This window comes from Suricata suricatta, chromosome 3 (assembly GCF_006229205.1).
Source record: "Suricata suricatta isolate VVHF042 chromosome 3, meerkat_22Aug2017_6uvM2_HiC, whole genome shotgun sequence".
Lineage (NCBI taxonomy): Eukaryota > Metazoa > Chordata > Mammalia > Carnivora > Herpestidae > Suricata > Suricata suricatta.
In genome coordinates, this window is record NC_043702.1 from 22,020,236 (window position 1) to 22,045,967 (window position 25,732).

General features: G+C 35.5%; 1 protein-coding gene and 1 pseudogene across 1 annotated transcript in view; one reads left to right on the forward strand and one right to left on the reverse strand.

Moving 5' to 3' along the window:
- LOC115288646 overlaps positions 1–14,322 on the forward strand; it is a 49,475-nt pseudogene extending 35,153 nt beyond the window's left edge.
- Positions 1–25,732, reverse strand: part of SPAG16 (sperm associated antigen 16) — a 919,440-nt gene that overhangs the window by 337,839 nt on the left and 555,869 nt on the right. The window lies entirely within an intron of this gene.

Sequence of the window (25,732 nt, forward strand, 5' to 3'; positions counted from 1 at the left end):
GAGGGATGCAGAACTTGAGAGACTATTGAAAGCTGAGAATTAACTGAGGGTTGGGGGGGTGGGGGGAGGGGGGAAGACAGGTGGTGGTGATGGTGGAGGGCACTTGAGGGGAAGAGCACTGGGTGTTGTATGGAAAACAATTTGACAATAAAATATTATGAAAAAAATAGGAAAATCCACTAGGCTATAAAGTTTTCCCTTTTTACTCCAGCATTAGTTCATTTGTTTAATGTTGTGTTAATGTTGTTGGTTTAAGTGGAACTCTGCTATAAAAAGTAAGCAGAGGGGGAAGTATGAGAAAAAAAATAAGTTTTGTTTGGAGACGGAGTATCAATATACACAGATGGAACCAAAGTATAATTAAAATTGGCAGAAAGAAATTTTTAGTTTACTATTAAGAAAATAACACCTCTTAAAAAAACAAGACCCCTTTTGAATAACTCTTGTTGTTATAATATATGATGCAAAGAGGAAAAGTTTCTCTAAAACTAAGTCTGGAAGAAATGGACTACACCTTGACTCCACATAATCTTTAAGCAGCACTGCAGTCAGCGTTGGAATCATGGCTGACCCAGGCAAGTCAGAACTTACCAGGTATGAATTACCTGGAAATGAATTAACTGTGCCTCAGGGACAAGGTGTCCCCTTCCATTCTTTGCCACATTCTGAATTAAACCAGAAAAAGCCAAAAGCGGTGTAACCACAACAAAGATCATGAAACTTCTAGAAGATCCACTTCTGCTTTGAAGGAGTTTACCTAATGGCTGACCACTGGGCACTAATCTCCTTGTCCAGTCTAGCACTGTGCCAATTAATTCAGTTTACCTTACCCAGCACTTATAAAGGAGTATGGGAAGTACTAGGTGGAAAAAGATGCTGATTTTATTTTAAGGATCATTTTAAATGGGCTGGCCTTTTCTACACCATGTAAAAATAGTTCCATTGATAAAAATGATTCTGAAATAATAAAAAAATAAAAATAATTTTTAATTGACACGAACAGAGCTTGTATAGTATATCCATGTTTGAAAATAATATATCAATATATTCCATTTAATATCAATATACCATATTACAAATCATACAGGAAAAAAAGGAAATCTATTTTTTATTAGCTAAGTAAAAATATGTGAAAATTAAGTCTGCCTCTTGGGCAAATTTATTAACTACATCTAACAACATATGATAAAACCCTATTATATACAGCTGCTTGAAGCCTAACAACAGACTACCAAGGAAAGTGAGAGTATTGCGCATCAGCCCTAAAGCTGATCATCCTCAGAGATGTCATCTGACAGATTCTGGAAGGCAGATCCCCTGTGGGTATATTAGTGTTCTTGCTGACTCTGTTAAAGTGCATCTATGTGAACTTCTCCATCATGGGTCATCCACTTTAGGTGCAAGAAATGTTATATCTTGAGATTTTACACTACTCTAAGTACAATTGGAAAAGACCTAATTAGTATGTTACAGAAAATACAGTACATCACTTAGAAAAGGAAAATGAAAGCACCCACAAGGGATGAGATATACAAGTTTTGAAGTGAACTAAGATGGGGAAGAAAATAGCAAATAAAAAAACAAATAGGTTTAATACAACTTTTCTTTCTGAAAGCTCTCTGAATCTGGCCATTTCATCATTCACAGAGTGGGTTTCTGCCACTATTCCTCATGTGGACTGTTAGTAAAAGCTTTTCTTGGCAATTCTTCTTCGTCTTCCTTTTTCTACCCTTATTTTGATAAATGTCTTTTCTTTTTGAGATATTATTCTTTTGCTATAAAAATTTTTCAGAGAGAAAAAACACACAATGAGCTGAGTAAGAGACTGGCATGTAAAACACTAGCATTAGCAAAATAGTATTGCATGTTGTCCTTGAAAGGGTAACTTCTGGGTGGAGGCCACAGGAGAGGTAATGCTAAATTGCCAGAGATATTCTTGGAGCTAAATTAAAACATAACAAACCATTGTGTCATCAATATTAAAGGGTAAGACACTGCTGTGACTGTATGTTTCAAAAAGTACAGTAAAAACTAATCCTCAGGGAAACAAGCAAGCTCACTTTTCTGGCATGGCTCAACCTTCTATATTCTGAACACTTAATAATAATGTTTTAGAGAAAAATGAGTAATAATGTTCTATTGGTGACTGTCACGGTTTGCCTCACACCCTCTAACCTCTTTTGCAGGGTTGAACTTACTTTTTCTTTTGTCCCTCAAAGCCCATAGTGACTTTGGTGGAGAAAGAATTTGGTTTAGTAACTCTGGAGAGGAAATAGTCCAGTGACAATAAAGGGGAAAAACAGAGAGAAAAGGGGAAAGGTGTTTAGTAGTATAGATTTCTAAACTTTGAATATCAAGAGATTACGGTGTCTCTTAGCCATTTTCAAGAAATGACCTTAACATTAATTCCTTTATTCTACAGGAATAAATGTGTTTCTTTGCAGATTTATTTTGAATGTGGAACAGGGTTAAAATTAACCAATTCATTCATAATACACACACACACACACACACACACACACACACACACTCACAGAGAGGCATTTAAGATTAGTATTAAACAAAGCTAGATAGTCAGAACTAACGCAGGCAGTGATTATAGCCCCAGACTATATTCTCTTTGAAATTTTATATTCATTTACTCATTTATGTGTGCATGCATTTATTAAAAATGTTTGTTAGGGGACTGAGTCAAGAGAGCAGAGAAGTAGGGGGGCCCAAAGTTCACTCGTCCCTCAAACACAGCAGCATTAAAGCCAGAAGACTTGGGATTTCAGGACTCCAGGCTACAGAGTAAAAACAAAATCTCCAGGGGCACAAGGGGACAACTTGATGGGACATAGGTGCATGATTGAGAACTGGAAGAGATAAAATGGGTGGTGTAGGCATGGAGAGTAGGTATCCCCTTCTGTGGAGAGACAAAAGGAAGAGAGAGGTTTTGGAAGTGTGGGGTTGTATTTTGGAAAAATGAAAAAACACGGACCATGGAATGGAAAAAAAAATGGAGAAAGTACCAATTTCTAACTTGTTCCAGGGTTGTGGGTCTTCCTCTGGACTGGGGTCTTCCACCCTTTCCATGCACCTGGGAAGGAAGGGAGCCAGCCCTGGCTTCGTAGCAAGCTCAGAGGTGCATTAGGAGAGAGCAATCCTCTCCCTTGAGTGCTATGGAAGAAGGCATATAGCTGCTCCAAGAGCCAAAGACTGGGCAGGTGCCCGCCAGCCAGAGGCCCATTGTTGGCTGGCTGGGTGGGGTGGAACCATCCTGGAAGCTGTGTGCATGGAGCAGGATCCCCTAAGACATCAGAATTTGAATCTCAGCTGAGGGCCTGGGAGGTGCAGAGACTATGGAGTGGGACAAACTGCCCACTCACGCCCACGTGGTACTGTGAGGATGGCCTGAACAGAGTAGTTTGGGTCACCTAGTTCTGGGAGAAGAGATGGGTGTCCTCATTTTTCTTCCCATCACCAACAAGGTGGGGCTGGCTCCTGGGAATAGACAATGGGTGCACAGTAGAGGCCAGGACCTGCCTACACTGAATCACATCCCTCCATGCTGGTAACCATATCTAACAGAGCAAGATTGACACTGACTGAAACAGACAGCCCTACCTCCAGACCATGACAGCCACTGGTTCAAAAGCACCATCACATATAGGTCCAGCAGTTTTACATATTCTGATCTGATTCTTGGTCAATATACATTTTTTCCTTCCTCTTATTTCTTCCCTTCTCTATTCTGGTTATTCTAGTTATTGGTTTGTTTAAACAGACATTTAAATCTATCCCTTTTAAACCTCTTCTGTATCTCCTTCTTTATTTTTCTCTCTCTCTCTCTGGGTTAAGTCATATGGTTTCTCTAATATTCTGCCTGGTTAATTTTTATGTTTTTTCTTTTCCCCCTTCCTCTGTCATTTCTCTTTTTGTATGGGATAAGGCTTCTTTGACCACCACCACCCTTTTAAAATTTTTTCCAGGGCTACTCCAACAAACAAATCAAAGCATACCTGGTGAAAGGTCCAAGCCACCACTATGAGTATGGAGATAAAGTAAGCAGAGTTACAACAAGAGAGAGCATAAAACACACTCTAAAGACACCTCCTGAAAGTTCAGGCCCTGGATAGTATATGACTCCTCTTTAATATAGTGGTGTTTGCAGGTGCAGGATACAGAACAAGCTATTTAAACATATAAGGGACAGAAAGCTAGTGAAAATGATGAAATGTAAGAATTCTCCTCAAAAGAAATTCCGGGAAGAAATGACAGCCAGAGAATTACTCAAAACATATATAAACAATATATCTGACCGAGAATTTAGAATAATAGTAATAAGATTAACAGCTTGGTTGAAAAAAGCATAAAAGACAGCAGAAAATCTATTCCTGCAGAGATCAAAGAACTAAGAAACAATCATGACAAATTAAGAAATGCTATAAATGAGGTGTAAAATAAACTAAATGCAGTGACAGCAAGGATGCAGGAAGCAGAGGGAAAAATATGTGAAACAGAAGATAAAGCTATGGAAAATGAAGCTGAGGAAAAGAGAGATAAGAAAATACTAGACAATAAGGGGAGAATTAGATAACTAAATGATTCAATGAAACATAATAATATCCATATCATAGGAGTTCTAGAAGAAGAAGGAAAGAGAAAAAGGAGCGGAAGGTTTACTTGAACAAATTATAGCTGAGAACTTCCCTAATGTGGGGAAGAAAACAGGTATCCAAACCCAGGAGACACAGAGAACTCCCTTCAGATTTAGTAAGAATAGGTCTTCTACACAGCATATCATAGTGAAATCAGCAAAATACAAAGATAGAGAATTCTGAAAACAACTAGGGACAAAGAGGCCTTAAACTACAAGGGTAGACACATAAGGGTAGTAGCAGACCTATCTCCTGAAACTCAGCAGGCCAGAAGGGAGTGGCAGGAAACATTCAGTGTGCTGAATAGGAAAAATATGCAGCCAAGAATCCTTTATCCAGAAAGGCTGTCATTCAGAATAGAAGAAGAGATAAAGGCTTTCCCAGAAAAACAAAAACTGAAGGAGTTCATGACCACTAAACCAACCCAACAAGAGAGCCTAAGCGGGACTCTGTAAGTGGAATGTTGCAAAGACCAAAAAGGACCAAAGACATCCCCACAAGCATGAAACCTACAGATAACACAATGACTCTAAAACCGTATCTTTCAATAATAACACTGAATGCAAATGGATCAAATTCCCCAATCAAAAGATATAGGGTATCAGAATGGATTAAAAAAGAACACATCTATTTGCTGTCTACAAGAGACCCACTGCAGACCTGAGGACACCTTCAGATTGAAAGTGAAGGGATGGAGAACCATCTATCATGTTACTGGAAGTCAAAACAATGATGGAGTAGCCATATATATATCAGACAAACTAGATTTTAAACTAAAGGCTGTAACAAGAGTAATAGAAAGGCATTATATAATAAATTATAGGGTCTGTTCATCAAGAAGAGCTAACAATTGTCAATGTTTATGCTCCTAACAATTGTCAGTGTTTATGCTCCAAACTTGATATCCTCAAATATATAAATCAATTAATCACAAACATAAGCAAGCTTACTGGTAAGAATATAGTAATTGCAGGAGACTTTAATATTCTACATACAACAATGGACAGATCATCTAGGCAGAAAATCAATAAAGAAACAATGGCCATGAATGATACACTGGACCATATGGATTTCACAAACATATTCAAAACTTTTCATCCAGAAGCAGAAGAACACACATTCTTCTTGAGTGCACATGGAACATTTTCCAAGATAGATCACATACTGGGTCACAAAACAGTTCTCAATAAATAAAAGAATTGAGATCATAGCATGCATATTTTCAGATCAAAATGATATAAAACTTGCAATCAACCACAAGAAAAAATTGGAAAGCCTTCAAATGCATGGAGGTTAAAGAACATCCTAGTAAAGAATAGATGGGTCAATCAGGCAATTAAAGAAGAAATTTAAAAAATATTTGGAAGCAAATGAAAATGAAAACAAAATAGTCTAAACCCTTTGGAATGAAGCAAAGGCAGTCCTAGGAGAAAAACACATTGTAATCCAGGCCTATCTAAAGAAATAAGAAAAAAAAAAAACCAATTACAAAACCTACCCACACACCGAAAGGAACTAGAAATAGAACAGCAAAGAAACCCCAAAGCCAGCAGAAAAAGAGAAATAATAAGGATTAGAACAGAAATTAACAATATAGAATAAAAAAACCCCACCCAGAACAGAATAATGAATCTAAGAGGTATTTTATTTTTTGGAAAAATAAAATTGATAAATCCCTAGCCAGCCTTCTCAAAAAGAAAATATAGATAGTGCAAGTAGATAAAATCACAAATGAAAAAGGAGAGATCACAATGAACACTGCAGAAATATGAATAATTATTAGATAATACTATAAAACATTATGTGCCAACACACTGGACAACCTGGAAGAAATGGACACATTCCTCAACACCTACACTTATATGGGAAGAAATAGAAAATTTGTACAAACCTATAACTAGTAAAGAAATTGAATCAGTTATCAAAAGTCTTCCAACAAATAAGAATCTTGGGGCAGATGGCTTCCTGAGGGAATTATATAAGACATTTAAAACAGTTATACCTATTTGTCTCAAAATATTACAAAAATATAGAAACAGAAGAAAAGTTTCCAGACACATTCAATGAAGCCAGCATTACTTTGATTCCCAAACCAGAGACCCCACTTAAAAGGAAAATTATAGGCCAATATCCCTGATGAACATGGATGCAAAAATTATCAACAAGAAACTAGCAAATATAACTCAACAATATGTTAAAAGAATTATTCACCATGATCAAGTGGGATTCATTCCTAGGCTGCAGGAATGGTTCAATATTTGCAAATCAATCAACATAATACATCACGTTAATAAAAGATAAGAACCATATGATCCTGTCATTAGATGCAGAAAAAGCACTTGACAAAATACAGCAGCTTTTCTTAATAAAAACCCTCAAGAAAATCAATATAGAAGGAACATACCTTAACTTTTATGATATATAAAGGGCCCATATATATGAAGGGCCCACAGCTGATATTATCCCCAATGGGGAAAAACTGAGAGGTTTACTCCTAAGATCAAGAACATGAAAGAGATGTCTACTCTCACCACTGCTGTTTAACATAGTGTTGGAAGTCCTAGCATCAACAATCAGACAAGAAAATGAAATAAAAGACATCCAAATTGTCAAAAAAGAAGTCAAACTTTCACTTTTCACAGATGACATAATACTCTACATAGAAAACCCAAAAGACTCCACCAAAAAGTAGCGAGAACTTATACATGAATTCAGCAAAGTCACAGGATACAAAATCAATGTACAGAATTTGGTTTCATTTATATACACCAATAATGAAGAACAGAAAGAGAAATCAAGAAATTGATCCCACTTACAATTTTACAAGGACTTATAAAATAGTTAGGAATAAACCTAATAAAAGATGTAAAAGATCCGTATGCCAAAACCTATGGAAAATATATGAAAGAAACTGAAGAAGACACAAATTAATGGAAACGTATTCCATGCTTATGGATTGAAATAACAAATATTGTTAAAATGTCAATAATACTGAAAACAATCTACACATTCAATGCAATCCCAATCAAAATTGCACCGGCATTTTTTTCAGAGCTAGAACAAAAAAAATCCTAAAATTTGTATGGAATCACAAAAGACACCAAATAGCCAGTATAATGTTGAAAAACAGAACCAAAGCAGGAGGCATGACAAGCCCAGACTTTAGCTGCTACCACAGAGCTATAATCATCAAGACAGTATGGGATCGGCACAAAAACAGAGCCATAGACCAATAGAATAGAATATAGAACCCAGAATTAGGCCCACAAGTATATGGGCAACTAATCTTTGACAAATCAGGAAAGAGTATCCAATGGAAAATAATCTCTCTAGCAAATGGTGCTGGGAGAACTGGACAGAAATATGCAGAAGAATGAAACTGGGCCACTTTCTTACACCATACACAAAAGCAAAGTCAAAATGAGACAGGAAACCATCAAAACTCTCAGTCATAGTAACTTCTTACTCAACATGTCTCTGAAGGCCAAGGAAATAAAAGCAAAAATGAACTATTGGGACATCATCAAGATAAAAAGTTTTTGTACTGCAAAAGAAACAATCAACTGCAAAGGAAACTAAAAGGCAACCAACGGAATGGGAGAAGATATTTACAAATGGCATATTGGATAAAGGGTTATTATCCAAATCTATAAAAAACTTACCAAACTCAACACCAGAAAAATAATCCAGTGAAGAAATGGGCAGAAGACATGAACAGACACTTTTCCAAGGAAGACATCCAGATGACCAATAGACATATGAAAAGATGCTCAACATCACCCACCATCAGAGAAATACAAATCAAAACCACATGGAGAAACCACATCACACTGGTCAGAGTGCCTAAAATCAACAACTCAGGAAACAACAGATGTTGGCAAGGATGTGAAGAAACAGGAATCTTCTTGCATTGTTGGTGGGAATGCAGTGTTGCAGCCACTGTGGAAAACAGTGTGGAGGTTCCTCAAAAATTAAAAATAGAACTACCCTGCAACCCACCAATAGTACTAGAAATTTATCCAAAGGATATAGGAGTACTGAATCATAGGGGCACATGTACCCTAATGTTTATAGCACCACTTTCAACAATAGCAAAATTATGGAAAGAGCCCAAATGTCCATCAACTTATGAATGGATAAAGAATATATTGTTTACATATACAATGGACTACTACTTGGCAATGAAAAAGTATGAAACCCTACCGTTTGCAACAACATGGATGGAAGTGGAGGGTATTATGTTAAGAGAAATAAGTCCATTAGAGAAGACAGATATCTTATGTTTTCACTCCTATGTGGAACTTAAGAAACTTCACAGAAGACTATGGGGGAGTTTCCCTCTCAAACAGAGAGGGAGGCAAACCATAAGAGACTCTTAAATACAGATAACAAACTGAGGGTTAATGGGGAGGGGTGTTGGGGAAGAGGGGAAAATGGGTGATGGGCATTGAAGAGAGCACTTGTTGGGATGAGCACTAGGTGTTGTATGTAAGTGATGAATCATGGGATCTACCCCTGAGGCCAAGAATACACTATATACATTGTATGTTAGCTAACTTGACAATAATTTATATTAAAAATATATATTTGGTAGGTTCCTACATGGAGTTAAGTACATATCTATAAGGATACAAATGTGAGCACAGACGGACATGGTCCTTGGCTTGTGGAGCTTGTAGTGTTGTATGAAGAATTTTCAGATCTAGAGTGAAACACTGAAATTTTACTTAGTCAAGCTTCCCTGAGGAAGTGATTTTATGCTGAGAACTAAAGGATTGGTAGGTGTTAACTAGGCAAAGAAACGTAGGAGGTCCATAATAGGTAGAGAGAACAAAATATGCAGAAGCCAAGCAGAGGATATACATGATGAATATGGGGACTATAGGAAAACCAGATGGATGGGGCCAGACAAATCAGGAAAGAGATGAGGCTGGAGACCCAAGTAAAGGCCAGATGATTTGAGGTCTTACAGATCATATTAACACGTTTTACATTTTCTAAGAGCAAAATGAAGCAATTTATGGTTCTTAAACTTGAGTAGATGAGACTGGAGAGCGATATGAATATACAAAATCAGAATGCACTTTGGAAAATTACGGGCTACAATATGAGAAAATATGGGTATCAGGAACATCATATATAACTAGATCAATTAAGACATTATTGCAGCAATAACTGAGGAGGTAGCCTTATGCTGGAACTGAGGGGGAAACCACCCTTCCTTGAGGGTCATTCTTCCTTTTTCCTGGGGAATCACATGTGGGTTCACAGCCAGGCAGTGCTGTGATCCTGACCCTTAAGATCCTAAAAGTTCAATGGCCTTTCTTCATTTTATCCCATCTCTGTCCTCTTTAATCAAAGCTGGGTTCTGCATTTGTAATCTTACCTCTACCCCTGGCTTCTGCTGAGGGGCTGATTAAATCTATGAGATTGAGTCACACACAATCTCCTTTTGGAATTACTATCCAGGCCATCCTTAGTGTATTTTTTAGAGCACACTTTCTCAGTTTTTGCAATATGGAGAGACTGAGAATTTTCCAGATCTTCAAGTTCTAATTACTTTTGGCTTAACAATCTCTTTATTTATTTTATTTAATCTCTTTCTTCTCACATTTTACTATAAACAGCAAAGAGAAACAAGGCCACATCCCCAACACTTTGCTTGAAATCTCCATGGCCAAATATCCAACGTTGTCAGTTACTGCTTTTCATAAAACATTAGAACACAATTAAGTAATGTTCTTCGCTGCTTTATAACAAGGATTGCATTTCCTTCAGTTTGCAAACACTTGTTCCTCACTTTCATCTGAGACCTCCTCAGAAGCACCTTTAATATCCATATTTCTACTAAAAGTCCTCCAAGGCAATCTAGGCTCTCTCTGGTCTCTCCCCATCATGCAGTTCCAAAGCCACTTCTACGTTTTAGGTATTTATTATAGCAGCCCTCCCTTCTAGGTACCAAAATTTAAGTTAGTTTGCTAGGGCTACCAAAACAAAATGGTAGCTTATTCAATCAAAATTTATTTTGTCACCGTTCAGGAGCCTGAAAGTTCAAGATCGAGGTATTACAGAATTGGTTTCTTCTGAGGCCTCTCTCCTTGGATTGCAGATGGTTACCTTCTCATTATGTTCTCACATGGTCTTTCTTCTGTGGGTGTGCATCCCTGATGTCTCTGTCCAGATTTCCAATTCTTATAAAGATTCCAGTTATATTAGGTTAGGGTCTACCCATAAGACCTCATTTAACCTTAATTACTTCTTTGAAGGCCCTGTCTCTGAACACAGTTAAATTCTGAGGTATTGGCAGTTAGGGCTTCAACATATGAATTTGGAAGGGTTATAATTTAGCTCATAATAGTCCTCTTCCCATGCTCCTGCATAACTACACAGTTCCTTACTAGGATACTCACCTGGTAGGCTAGTGGCCTCATCATTTCACCTGATCCTCCTAGTCCTTTTATCTCATAGATGAACTCTACCTCTGACACTTTTGTATTAATTTCTGTCAGATGTTATATTTAGATATTCAATATATAGATCAAGAATTCTGATGTATTGTAATTAGAATGAAGTAAACTCTGTGTGTGTGTGTGTGTGTGTGTGTGTGTGTGTGTGTGTATAAACATTTTTACATATATACATATACTGTTTGGGGGACTTAATAAGAGTCTTTGCTTTTCCTCTAATTTCATGCATAATATCAATTACTTAAACAATGTTAATTATATGAAGTGCTAGATAAGAATGTGGAAATTGAAGTTTCACTGCTGTGTTTTACCCAAGTTTCCCAAATCAGACCACTTCAACATAGAAATAGACATAAAAAGGGTCAGGCAGTGTTTCTCAAAGTGTGTTTATAAAATCATTTTATGATAAAAAATAATGAAATCTTGCCATTTACAACAATATGGGTGGAACTAGAATGTATTATGCTAAGTGAAATAAGTCAGAGAAAGACATATATATAATTTCACTTATATGTGGAGTTTAAGAAATGCAACAGCTGAACATAGGAGAAAGGAAGGAAAAATGAGATAAAAACAGAGAGGGAGGCAAACCTTAAGAGACTTTTAAGTACAGAGAACAAACTGAGGGTTGCTGGAGTGGAGATGGGGGTGGTGGGCTAAATGGGTGTTGGGCATCAAGGAGGGCACCTGTTAGGATGAGCACTGGGTGTTCTAGTACATGTGCTGCCGAAGTGAACACAAGCACTGGGCGTTCTATGTAAGTGATGAATCGCTGGGTTCTACTCCTTAAACCAATACTACACTGTATGTTAACTAACTTGAATTTAAATAAATGAATTAAAAAAGAAAAAAGAAAAGAACCTTAATCAGAACTACTTGAGATACTTGTTAAAATACACATACCTAGGATCTTCAAGATAAACTTAATTAGAATTTCTTGATTGGGGGCCCAGGAATCTGCATATAAACCCAACATTGTCAGATGATTCTTAAATACATGGAGCTAAAGAAAATTTGAGTTATTTTCATCTCTCTTCTTGTTGATAGACACAGTCATGTTGTTTCTAAGGAAGGCAGCCCTTTCTCTCTTCCTAAAAGGAACAAAATATCATAATGCAAATTGGTACAAGTTTTGATAATATGGAATGTGGAAAAGTATGAGGTAGGTAAAATGAAGGTCATTTTACTGATGCTCCTCAAGAATAAAAAATTCTATCTGAAATGTATATAAAGAAAATCTATTAATTATATATTGATTTTCCCATCAACTCTATTCTTTGATATTGATACAGAACATCCTAAAAATATTTTATATATTTTTCAAATGATACTTCCATAAAATGTATGTTACCAAAGTATAACTTTTTAAATTTCGTTTTTCTTTTTCCTTGAAATTTGAGGTATGTTATATAACTTCTCTTTAAAAATTAACTCTATGTCAGATAAGTCTTAGCCTCACGGGATTCTAGCCCTCCGGACTCCCCACGGCTGCCTCCAGCTTTCTTGCAGTAAACTTACAATGGCTGTGGGGCAGTCTGCTGGTCCCTAGCTACCTAACATGGAGCCTAAAGAATGTACAACAGCAAACTCTGATTTTGAGACACAGTAGGAAAATGATACTATGTGAATGGAAAATATTTCTAATCACATATCTTAAAGATTATGATTTATATAAATATAAACATCAACTAAGAATAGGAAAATATCTATAATGATATATATTTATACCTAGATATAGATATTTCTAACAAGAATAATTAATTTATATATATGATTTTCTCTAAAAAAGTCATTGTCATTTCTGAAATGAAACTAAAGAGACTATTACAAATCAGGGAGCAAAAGAGACATTAAAAAACAAAAAGTGGCTTTAGCTTAAAATAATTTGGGTAAGAGGTGAGGCTATCATTCATATAATACAGATCAAAAAAGCCAAATATTGAAGGAAAAAGAGAGATGTTTCTGCTCAAATGATCAAGATCAAGACTACCTTTATTACAATCAATCTTAATTTAATTTCTTAACTGTTTATTTTTAGTCACCAAGGCAAGTTTTTTCAAATTGTTGTTATGTATTTTCACTTTAGAGAATGTCTACTAAATTTTCCTAAGATGTTACCAATGGGGAATAGTGGATAGAGTGGTATGTTCCTTTCTTAAAAGTCATCTGCCAGCCCCGAGCAGCCCCGAGCAGTAACTGGCCTGGTTACCATCATACTCCTAGAGGAGCCTCAGCTGCCTCAGCCAGCCCCAGTGAGGTGGAGACCCAGCCACCACTTGCTCTCAGAGCTGCCCACACCAAGCCCAGCACCATGGGTACTCCATTCAGGCCAGAGCAGCCTCATATATGCTGGGCCTGCCATAGGGGACAAGAAGGTCATCACAACAAAGGTTTGGGGAACAGAAAAATGGTTCAGTGTAAGAAACAGATACGGTTTCATTAACATAAATGGCACTAAGTAAGATGCATTTGTGCACCAGACTGCCATAAAGAAGAATAACCCCAGGAAGTACATTCTCAGTGTAGGAGATGGAAAGGCTGTGGAGTTTGTGGACTTTGCCAAAGGCAAAAAGGGTGTGGAAGCAGCAAATGTGACAGGCTCTGGTGGAACACTAGTGCAAGGCAGTAAATATGCAGCACACAATAACCATTACAGAGGCCCTCCACGTGGCAGAGGTCCTCCTCCATGTAATTCCCAACAGAATTACCAGCATAATGAGAGCGGGGGAAAAGTGGGATTGGAAGGTGCTCATGAAGGCCAGGTCCAACAGCGCTGGCTCTACTGCAGGCATTTTCCACCTTACTACAGGCAGAGACCTCACTGGCTTGGACCACAATCTTCCAACCCTCCTGTGCAGGAAGAAATGATGGAAGGTGCTAACAACCAGAGTGCAGGAGAACAAGATAGACCAGTGAGATAGAATATGCTTTGGGATTATAGACCATAATTCCCAAAGGGTCCTTGCCAAAGAAGCTAGGGAGGGTAGCAATGAGAAAGATAAAGAAAATCAAGGAGATGAAACCCAAGGTCAGCAATCACCTCAATGTGGGTATTACTGCAACTTCAATTACCTACAAAAATGCTCAGAAAACTCTAAACCACAGGATAGCAAAGAGACAACACAGCCAATCCACCAGCTGAGAATTCATCTTCTCCTGAGAATTATCATCTCTATTGTCATCTGATTCAGTCATCAAAGAAGAAGAACTGAAATTCTAGCAATAAGAAATGACCAAAAGATTTGAGCTGAAGACCTTATGTGCTTGCTTTTTGCCCATTGAGCAGATAAATAGAATTAATCTCTATTATCTATGCATTTTTATTATTTCTACCTCAAGATGTCTTTTTTTAAACCAACACACCTTTAAAAGTTTTTTAATTGTTTCATATCTGCTCAAGTTGAGACTTTAAGAATCTCATTTTTAATTTGTAATCGAAGTTTACAACTTGAGTTCTCCAAAAAAGTCAATAATGGCAAGCATCTGTTAATAAAAGTCTTAAAAGAAAAGCCAGCTACCAAGTTGTCCAGGGCTGATAGTGACTTAAGAGAATCTCAGTTGAAGCAACTAACTAGCATTGATTGGGAGAAACTATAGGTTGGTAGCAGAAAGAAAAACAAAGTAGGTGAACTGAAATGGCTAAGGTGATATTTACAGAATTTCTCAAAATTATTACTTAGAGAATTACAGAGCATATATAGTAGTTTATAGAGTTTTCTAGTGATTTTAAATTAAAAATTATATAAATGTAAGGATTGTTATTATTTACTCAATAGTAGATGTCTTGAAAGAAATTAGAAAACATCAAGAAAATGTTGACATGAGATAGAAGCCACAGAGAAGACAAGACTCTGAGATAGTGATTCAATAAATACATCTTCAGAAAACAGGCCAATAATACATCATAATTCTTATTCTACATGGAATTATGGAATAACAGAGAAGTATAATAGTTGTTTATGTTCAGATAAGCAATGTGTGTATATACACACACACACACTTATATATTCAGAACTTTAACTTACTGTAATAAAAATAAGGGAACCTATATGAGTGTGTGTGTGCGTGTGTGTGTGTATAAAATATGTGTGTGTGTGTCACATGGAGATATCTCTATCTATATAGTATATCTCAGCATCATACATATATAAATTATCTCTATTGTCTTCTAATTTCCAAATAATCTTAATAAAAAAAATCTCAGTTCTGCCTCTGATACCATGGATAAATAACATCAACTACCTAAGCCACTAGGCCACTTAATTGTTTCTTCAGCTAAATGAACCTCTGGGTATGAAATCTGCAATTTATATGAACAAAGGCCAGTGCCACAACCATGGTTCTATGTCCTAACTCTTAAATGACTAGGCTACTCTTGCCACTTCCATTACACTATTTTTACCTCAAGTTATCCATTCAATATCTAACATTAGAAAAATACAAAAAGGTAAAGTCACATCAAATTTCTGAAAGGAAGGAATGAAAGTACTTGGTCTATAGCACATTAACTCCTACCTTAGTATGTTTGGCTGCAGACTGGGTTGCTTATAAGTAACAGAAATTTATTTCTTACAGTTCTGAAGGCTAAGAGTCTGAGATCAGGGGCCAGTATTGCTTGGTAAAGACCTTTTCAGGGCTTAAAAATTTTCTGCTGTAGCTTCACATGATAGAAGAGGCCAGGGAGTACGGCAGGGTCTTTTATGATATCTTTTATAAGAGCACTAATCCCATATGTGAGGGTACTACCCTTAGGACCTAATCATCTCCAAAAGGCCCTATCTAAAATACCATCACTCTGTGGGGTTAGAATTTCAAAATATGAATCTTAGGGGGATACAAATATTCAGGCCATAGCATTTCCTCTGTGGGGTTGAGTACTCCTAGGGAAAATAATTTTGGCAGGGGACCCAATTCAATTTCCTTTTTAACTAAACATTTGGATATATAAACTATTGATATTTTTTAGGAAGAAGAGAATGGACTTCGCAGGATGTTCTAGCTAAGGGTCAACTATAGAACCCAGGATCATGAGGCTTAGCTCCCTGGAAAATGTAATATCAATAATACAAGTGTTGGAGGTATTAAATCGAGGTGTCTCATAATTTAAATGTTTCCAGGGTATGAGGTTATCCCAAGATCTTCATTTAGAGACCTTATTTACAATTCTTGACTGGAATTACATGTCTAAGGTGTTTATACAGGACCTGGGTAGTTGCCTTTGGTGTATCAGATCCCCCTCTTTACTTTGAGCTTTTATTGACATTACTTAGTAAAACTTCATACCAGGTAAGATCTCTGATTTTTGTTAAATCTGATTAAAAAATCCACTCTTTTATGTTAGCTGACTAACCTCAAGAGATTTTTCTGTTAACAAGTACAAATTTTAAGACTTCTTTTTTAACATACTATATTAACAAAGTAAAAACAGGCTGCATTTCATCACAACTGCCCTGTAACCAAAGTAGAAATGAAGGCCCTTTCTACTGCTGAGGACTTTAATGGAATAGGATTGATCAATTTAAAGGAGAAAGAGAAGTTCTGAGTCTACATACTTAAGGAGCTCACTGTATAACAGTGAAAATTGATTAGTAATGATCAATTCAAAGTGATATCATAGTAAAAATATTTTACTAAATAAAAAAAGATGATTCTGTGGACTCCAAAAAATAATTAATAGGTAGATAGGTAGATAACAAAGGCAAGATAATTAGTTGGCATCAGACTTATAAAACACTACATACAAAATAATGTATCAGTAGAATAGCATTTTAAAATAATCCAGGGAAAGAAAATGTGAACCATGGATTTTATACTCAGCTAAGTTTTCATTCAAGGATCAACAGTGAAAAGTAGTTTTAAATACTCACAAATACAATTAAGAGATGAATGGGGACATTTCAGCAATAGGAATAGTGGTGAGCTTTTAATATATTTAATTGTAGATTTAACACTAAAAGATGAGGTGAATGGTGAAATAATAATGCTTTATGATGTATGCTACATCCTATGTGTTATATGTTCTAATAATGCAACTAAAAATGAGATGAGACGGGAGAAGCAAGAGGGAAGTTACTGTCGTGTAGACAATAGGTTGGAGTTAAAAGTATGTCATCAAAACCACAAACAACATAGCAACATGTTAAAAAAAAAAGCAGGGAAATTTAAAAATTTCAAAAATAAGTAAAATGCCTACAAAACAAAACTACAGCCTTCCTAAACACCAAAAGAAATATTTTTTATAAAATGAGCCCCCAAACCACTTCACATATAGTAATTATAGCAAATACAATATACATAGTAATCATTATATAAAATAATGAGAGAGTTATAATAAAACATTTCACATATCAATAAATGTGAATGAATGGCTTAACATCTATTAAAAGAAAATGCTTTTCAATTTGTCCAACAAACCAAAACCCAAATATATTCTGTATACAAGACACACACTTAAAATAATTCAAAAAGGCTGAAGAGATGGGCAAAGAAATACTGGGTTTCTAGAAAGGGTTAAAAAAAGCTAAGCCAGTACTAATACCAAATAAAATAAACTTTGCACTGTAAATTGTGAGAATTATTGTTTTTAATGCTAAAAGCCTCAATTTACAGTAAAGGTCTAACAATTGTGAATATCCATGTACCAAAATAACATAGAAATGCCTTTGTAAGCAAAAACTACAAGAGATATAAAAAGGCATAGAAAGAAACATATTAACTTTGGGAAATGTTAACACATCAGAATTAGTGTAAGATAAATCAAGCAGACAACGACAGGATACAGAAGTCCTAGAGAAACTAACCAGTAAGGTAGATATTATGTTTATATGGAAATTTACACCCTGAAAAATAGTGATTATACCTTCTCAGGCACTCATGGAACTATCATAAAATCTGATTATATATTAAGTCACAAAAACAAACTTCATAATTAAAATGTATACACCCTAAAGCTATAATACATAAAAAACTAGAAATTATTTAAAAAATTTAAAAAGATTAAAAGGTTATTTTAACTAGAAAAAACAAAATGTGTTTAATAAACAATTATTGAGTGAATGTAGAAATACAAAATAAGTTTAAAGAAACTATTTAAGAGAATAAAAATGAAATACTAATACACATCCATGTCATCTGTGTATGTGTATTATATACACATCTGTAAAGTAATCTGTGAGACATTAAGAAGCAATCACAGAAATTTTATAGCCTTACACACTATCCAATATTATTTAACTAATTTTAAATTCTCTACTTAAAAATCTAGAACGAGAAATTACAAAAGAAACTAAACCAACAGAAAACACAAAGAAGGTAAATACAATTTAATGAAGTTCTGATTTTTAGAATGTTAATGTTTCAGAGAATCAAAAAAAAAATGGAAGAAAGGAAATGAATAAATCAAATAAGGAAGGGCAGAAAATCCTACAACTGAACGCAAACAGAAACAAATCATTCAACATATTTCAAATAAATAACACTTGAATAAGTGACACCAACTAATGGGAGATGGCAGGACATCTAACTCCAATTACTGATAAACATGGCAGTAGTTGGACTGTATACCTTCAGGCTAAAGAAAAAAGAACTCTAAACAAATATTGAATACTAATTAGTAGGCTTCCTTTCCTAAAGGCCTGGGTTAATAATAGTGAAATTATTTTCTGTGTATTATAGGATTGAAACATATAAGTAAATATTTTATAAATAATGGGAGTTATGTTTGTCATTGGCAAAGAAGAGAGTTTTTAACATGGAAAAGGAGGAAAATAGAATAAATTCTGTCAATGGATTGGAACCAGAAATATTAGTGTGAATACATAGGTTTTAATATGGCTAATTAACTAGATAGATCCAGGTAGTGGTGTGTGTGTGTGTGTGTGTGTGTGTGTGTGTGTGTGTGTGTGCGCGCGCGCGCATATATTCATCTTTATAGCTATTTCTAGCTCTGTTTTTCTGAGAAGGACAGGAGCAGTTATCCCCTACCAGTCATGAGAACAAGTACAACCCAGATCTTGATCTCTAATAGCATTCTCCTTTAAAAGGAAACGGGACTTCTAGAAGAAACAGCTGATTCCTATGTTACAAGAAAAGTACAAGATGCGCCTGGAATCTCTTGTGCTAGCAGTGAGAGAGGTATTCAGAGAAGAATATGGAAATGTCAAAAGGGCACTGTGGCCACCATGAAGGAGCTTTCATTAGCCAAAAATGAAAAAAAAATTTAGTGTTAAAATAATGACATAAAAATTATAACTTATTGAATAAAATAGAAATACATGAATTCACTTCAATATAAGCAAAAAAAATGAGGGAAGATGGAAAAATTCTTCCTTTTAGTAGAAACCCAACTGATAAATGAAAAAATGATAGAATTAGAAATTCACCATCAATAACCATCATCATAATAATAAGTGAAAGTGAGAATTATCAATAGGTCTAAGATGAGTAGGTGAATATTTTAGAAGGCACAGAATATTTACAGTCTCAAAGTAACAAAATATTTAGCAATTAAAAAGTGAAATAATTGGGGTGCCTGGGTGGCTTAGTTGGTTAAGCATCAGACTTCAGTGCAGGTCATGATCTCACTCACAGTTGGTGGGTTCAAGCCCCGTGTCAGGCTCTGTGCTGACAGCTCAGAGCCCAGAGGCTGCTTTGGATTCTGTGTCTCCCTCTCTCTCTGACCCTCCCCTGCTCACGCTTCTCTCTCCCTCTCTCTCTTTCTCTCTCTCTCAAAAAAAATAAGACATTAAAATTTTTTAAAAATGAAATAATCAACTCTACAGTAGAAAGACTTAGCAGAGTCCAAATGATCAAAATCAACATCACCAGTAATGATACAGATCAACAACATGTGCATCCCGATATAATTCCCTGGAAGGATCTTTAGTTCTGGGGTATTCCTGTTAAAGTTTAATAAGATTAACTAAATAATATCAGATACACCCAAATTGAGGGACATTCTATAAATAACTGGCTTGTACTGTTCCAAAATGTCAATATTATGAAACATAAAGAATGAAGAACTATTCCAGATGAAAGGGAACTAAAAATACAACTGAATGAAAACACATGACCCTAAATTTTCTTTTGTTATATCACTAAACACATAAATGATGAATAAATAAAACCTTTCCATCACCCCCACTGCTACCATCTTGTTTCACATCCACCATAGTCTCAGCCTGGATTGTTGTCTCTCTGTCCCCTTTCAGTCTATTCTCAACAGGATAGCCAGTGCAATCCTTTGAAAGTAAAATCAGATCACGTCACTGCTCTGCATATCGCTTTGCTGAGGACCCTGACCCTTTTCATACTTACTGAAATAACAATTCACATATCTTTTTCAACCACTAAGCTGTAAATTCTTTAATAAAAGTACTGCATTTTATTTATGCTTGCCTCATTTCCCCTGCGCATATCTACACACCCATCCGAGTACTCACACTCCACAAATGTTTATTTTGTGAAATGAATCTATTTAACCCCAATTATGGGGAAAACACATGATCATGCATTTGCTGCCATTTTCACCTACTTTACAAGTTTATTAGATGTTTTATAATATTACCTTAATTTGACTCATGCTGCTTTAATCAAACTTATTTCACTTATCCTGTCATTGCAGGAAAATGATACAGGGCTTCTGACTTCTAAGAGTCCCACTTAGAGTCTTTCTCTGCTGCCTGATCTATTTGAAAGCCTTTTCATAGCACAGAAATGTACTCCCTGTGACAATTTCTCCAATCTCTAAACAAGTAGTGCTTTTCTGATTCTTTGTATAAAAGAAAAAAGGTGTCCTGTGTCGTGGATATTTCTGCTCCTGAGGCGTAGATTATTCCAGAAGAAGGAAAGAAAAGGACCATTGAATATTTGCCCATCCATTGTCTAACTTTCCCAAACCAGAAACCCTTCATATATTTTCAGAGTACTTTAACATAAAAAATCATTATTAACTTAAGGGTTTTGTTTTATTTTTGTCTTTTCTAAATTCCTCATTTTCTTCTAATTTTAGGATTTGATTTTTATCAAGGGCTTACAACATGTGATATCCATAGATATCTTCAAACTGCAAATCTAGTTGTACCTTCCAGATGACTGTGGCACTTTAAATTCTCCCTAGCTTTGCTCTAGATGATAGAAACACATCGTCCTCTGGCAGACGCTCCCTTTTTTGTCTAAACTGGCCCAGGCTCCAAGCAGCTGTTTTCCTGCTTCTCAGTTACTGATACAAGTGATCATTATATCTCCTCAATATGTCCATAAATTTTCAGCTCCCTATTATTCATTCTGCATTTCATGTCTGTGTTCACTCGTAACTATTGACAAAAATGATTAATTATGGAAGTAGCAACAGATACACCATTTGCAAAATATATGCTATTGCTAACCGTGCATTTGGTATGGGAACATAAAGACCTAATTCTTGAAGATTCTGTTTCTTTAATGCTGGATAAAGTGAGACACATAATTCCCACTTGGAGTCAATCCAAGAGGCATAGAGTAAAGCCAAAGGGGCCATTCATCCTCTGCGCTTAATTTCTCTGGAATATTCCTGGACCTTTCGCTTTGTCCATCACACAAGAGCAACTTCATTCAAGATTTCCACTTGGCTTAGTGTGGGTTCCCCACTAAACACACCCTAAGACAAATACTTAGAAGGTCATTTATTTGGGATGTGCACCCAGAAAGTGCCCACAATGGAATGGGAAAAGTGAAACAAAGAAGCGAGAAGACAGTAAAGGGTGTGTTATGGCTGCACTGTGAGCAGCTGTGAGCAGCTAGGACTAGAATCCTGAGGTCCCACTAAAGACCCGAGAGGAACTATATAAAACATGCTTCACAATTGTCCCACTGGGGGACAGGGATGCTAAGCTATTTATCCACTGACTTCCATTTGTCCCCCAGGGCATGATCTTGAGCCTAGTAAACTGTGGCATCTAAGAAAAACCCTCAGAGAAGGAAACCTCAGAGAGATGAAGATGGATTCCTTGAGATAGGAATTTGATAATGACCCTGGGAATTGTCCATCTATGCTGCAAGTGAATAAGAGGTTATAGAGTAAGGCATCAATGGCATCTGCTAGTTTCCTTGCTTTATTTTCGAGGCTGATCCAGTGTAAATGTATCATCTCTGAACCCAGAGCTGTTCAGTGAACACCTGTGGAATCAAATTCACTTGAAAAGTATAAGTCATTGATAGAAATCTTTGTTTTTAGTAGTGATTTTAGACTTCAAATTCATAGCCATGGCACTTCTTTATATAATACATATAAAAGAATACACAAAGTTACAAGGGTTATTTGCAAGGTCAGTCTATAATTCCAAAATAACAAAGAAAAATAAATGTGTTAAAATTATGTTTTTATTTTTCCTTTCTGAGTGACTAATTTGTTTCCTCTTTTAAGGTTTGGATTAGCAGGGGAAAAGTCTAGGAGTTAAGTGTGAGGGAGTCTTGTTTGTGAGCTTTTCCCACATTTTCCAAACTCCTGTTCATTTTCTTTTCTCATTCTTTTCCTTTTTTGTGTATGTGTATGGGTGAATTTCTTCTTTTTTCTTAACCACATCCTCCTCTCTGCTGTCATTCTAGTCCAAGCTGTTACCATCTTTTGTAGGTGAAATACAATGGCCACACATGATTTTTTTATGTCCACCATTGCTTTTCCCTCTCTATAACCTTTGGACTCAAAACTAAAGATTTAGAGAGTTTGCTCAAAACTTTCTAATAACTTCCAGATTCGCTCTGAGTAAAGACTAAAGTCATCAAAAGGACCTACAAGATTATGTAACTTGCCTCCACTTTTCCTACTCACCACACCTCTCTGCCCTCATTTCACATTTTCTAACTGCTGTTTCCCTCATTCATCCACACCACTTACTCCCTGCTTATTCCTCAAACCCACACTGGACATGCTCTCACCCCAGGGTTCTCATACTTTTGAGTTTTTTTCTTTGAAATACTCTTTCCCTGGGTATCTACAGGGGTCCCTCCCTGTCTTATTTAGGCCTTTGTTCAAATGATATCTAAATGCTATTGCAATACCCCTTGATCCCACCAGACAAAGAGTTATCATACTTCTCTGACATTTTTTTCCTCTAAACATGCATTGTCATCTAACATACTAGTTACTCTTTTCGTTTATTTTTTTAACTGCCTCTCTCCAAAAATCTCACCTTAGCCAAGATTTTTATATGTTTTATTTTATATTTTAATGAATACATCTATAGATATTGGAATTGTGCTTGCTGGATATTAGGTATTCAATACTTATGTGTTGATTGAGCATATTACATTCAATAGCAGACAGTTGGGTGTTTATCTATATCTATACATATGATTTTTTTTAAATCACAAAATTCCTTTTCACATGTTACATAGAAATAGTGAAATTATTCAGGATCTCAGAACAAGTTATTTCAATTTCACTGCATCAGAGACATAGAGGATTCTTATTGAAGAATACTCCTTAATATATATATTAGTTTTTATCAAATGCACATTAAATTAAAATCTTGATTAGTGGCACTTTATATGAAATTATAATTGGATATCAAGATATATGTAGTTTACAGTTCTTCCTAAGTACTGTGGTTCATGGGTTCCTTTTCATTGTTGATTTATTCTTTCTTATTACATTCGTTCAATATCTAATAAACCACCTTTATTGGTTATTTGGGTTTGATGTGTGTATTCTTTAGGGTTCATGAGTATAAGCAACAGAAATTTATTTTGCTAACTACTATCCCCTCATTCTTTTAAAACAGAAAAATTAGAAAGTTTGTAAAAAAATGATAAATACAAGAACTAAAGGAAACTGAGTAACAGTAAACATTGCCAAATCCCTGAGAACCTCTGGTTAAGACCTTTCCTCTGATAAATGTGTACTCTAAACAATACGTCAACTGCAAACAGTTTCCTACTTGGTCTTCTGCCTTTGCATTATTTCCCCCAAATTCAAAGTTCTAGGTGGGCATGCCCATCTGGTAACTTCCTGGAAACCACAAAAACAAACTAACCAATAAAAATGAACAACAACAACAACAACAAAAACAAACAAACAAATAGAAAACCAGAACTTTTCAGGCTGTCTCAGGCTAAATTTCATACATTGCTGGTTTTCCCATGGACAAGAATATTTCTCGGATGCTAGGCAGTCAAATAAACAACAAACGCCCATTTTATAATATCTTTAACAGAAACATAATTCCATTGTGTTGTGTGATGAAATTTGAAATGTTTTTGCTTTTAAGTATACAATACATAACTGCTATCAAGTGATGTTTCTGAATTTACATCAGTGTATTCAGAATACAGTTAAGCTGTATATGTGATGAGGAAAGAGGGGCACACAAGGTAAGTTTTCTTCTTCTTCTTCAGTGTTTTTTTCATTAAATAAAAGGCTTGAGTATAATTAATGGTCAAAAACAATTATCTGGAATGTTCATGATTATCCCTTAGAAATGTATTTTAATTAACTGTTAATAATGTTCTAGTACTGTAGCGCTGCATAAAAAGAGGTGTAGTTTTACCTTTCACTGATCATAACCACTGTAAGATGTCAGAAACACTTGCCAAAAAATGCTGCATTTAATTTCTAGTTTCATCTATGGTACCTAAAAATTATAATTAACATGTAGTGCTACAATGAATTCAAAGTTAAGACTAACTTCAAGTACAGCCAAGTCATCACTATTGAAGTTTAATGGGTTGAATGTTTAAAAGAATAAATAACAAGTGACAAGTTTATTCCTAAATAATTCTACATGAAGAATTGAAATTGGGGGACTACAAGCAAGATAGGTCAAATAAACACTATAAGGATGGTGGAATTACAAATTGATGCAATGAATTATAGTCACTGAGTTCTTGAAAGTGACAGCAATAGACAAAATACCAGGTAAAGCAGTCTGCAATGGAATTGTTCAATTTCATTAAGCACCATTTAACCCATCAACCAAAGAGACAGAACTACAAATCATGAGAAGACTTGCCACTAGCATTTTCAGCCACCCATCAAGGGAAAAATAACTTCATTTTTGACTTCCATATATATACCCTAACACTGTGATTTAGTTATTACTTCAATTTAAAAAGAAAATGTTGAACATTACAGGTGTTAAATATCATGCCTTACAACATACAAGTAGAAAGTGACAGAATCTGTATTCCAACTCTATTCTAAATGACTTCAAATTCTATATTTTCTCTACATGGTACTCAAGCCAGAAAGGATAAAGGCAATGCACTGGGATTTCCTTTTGGTTAAACATCTCTATGATTAAGTTTCTTTCAATATTTTTACAGGACAACTCTATATCTTCCTCAATGCAAATACATCACAAAATTTATTTTTTACCAAGAGATCACACCTAGGTTCGATCGCATCTAAAAAAGATGATATTCATGCTTCCTTTTGGTTTTAACTCCCCAGAAATCATCTATCCATATAATTTCACTAGAAATTTGTGAAACTATCACTCACTAAAGAGAATGAAAAAATATCTTTTTGGCTTTGGAAAGTATTATGTGATTTTAATAAGGATATTAAACTAACTAATTATGTTTTACCACGCATTTATCTTTACTCTTCCTTAAGAACATATATTATGATAAAGGATACAAGGTGGT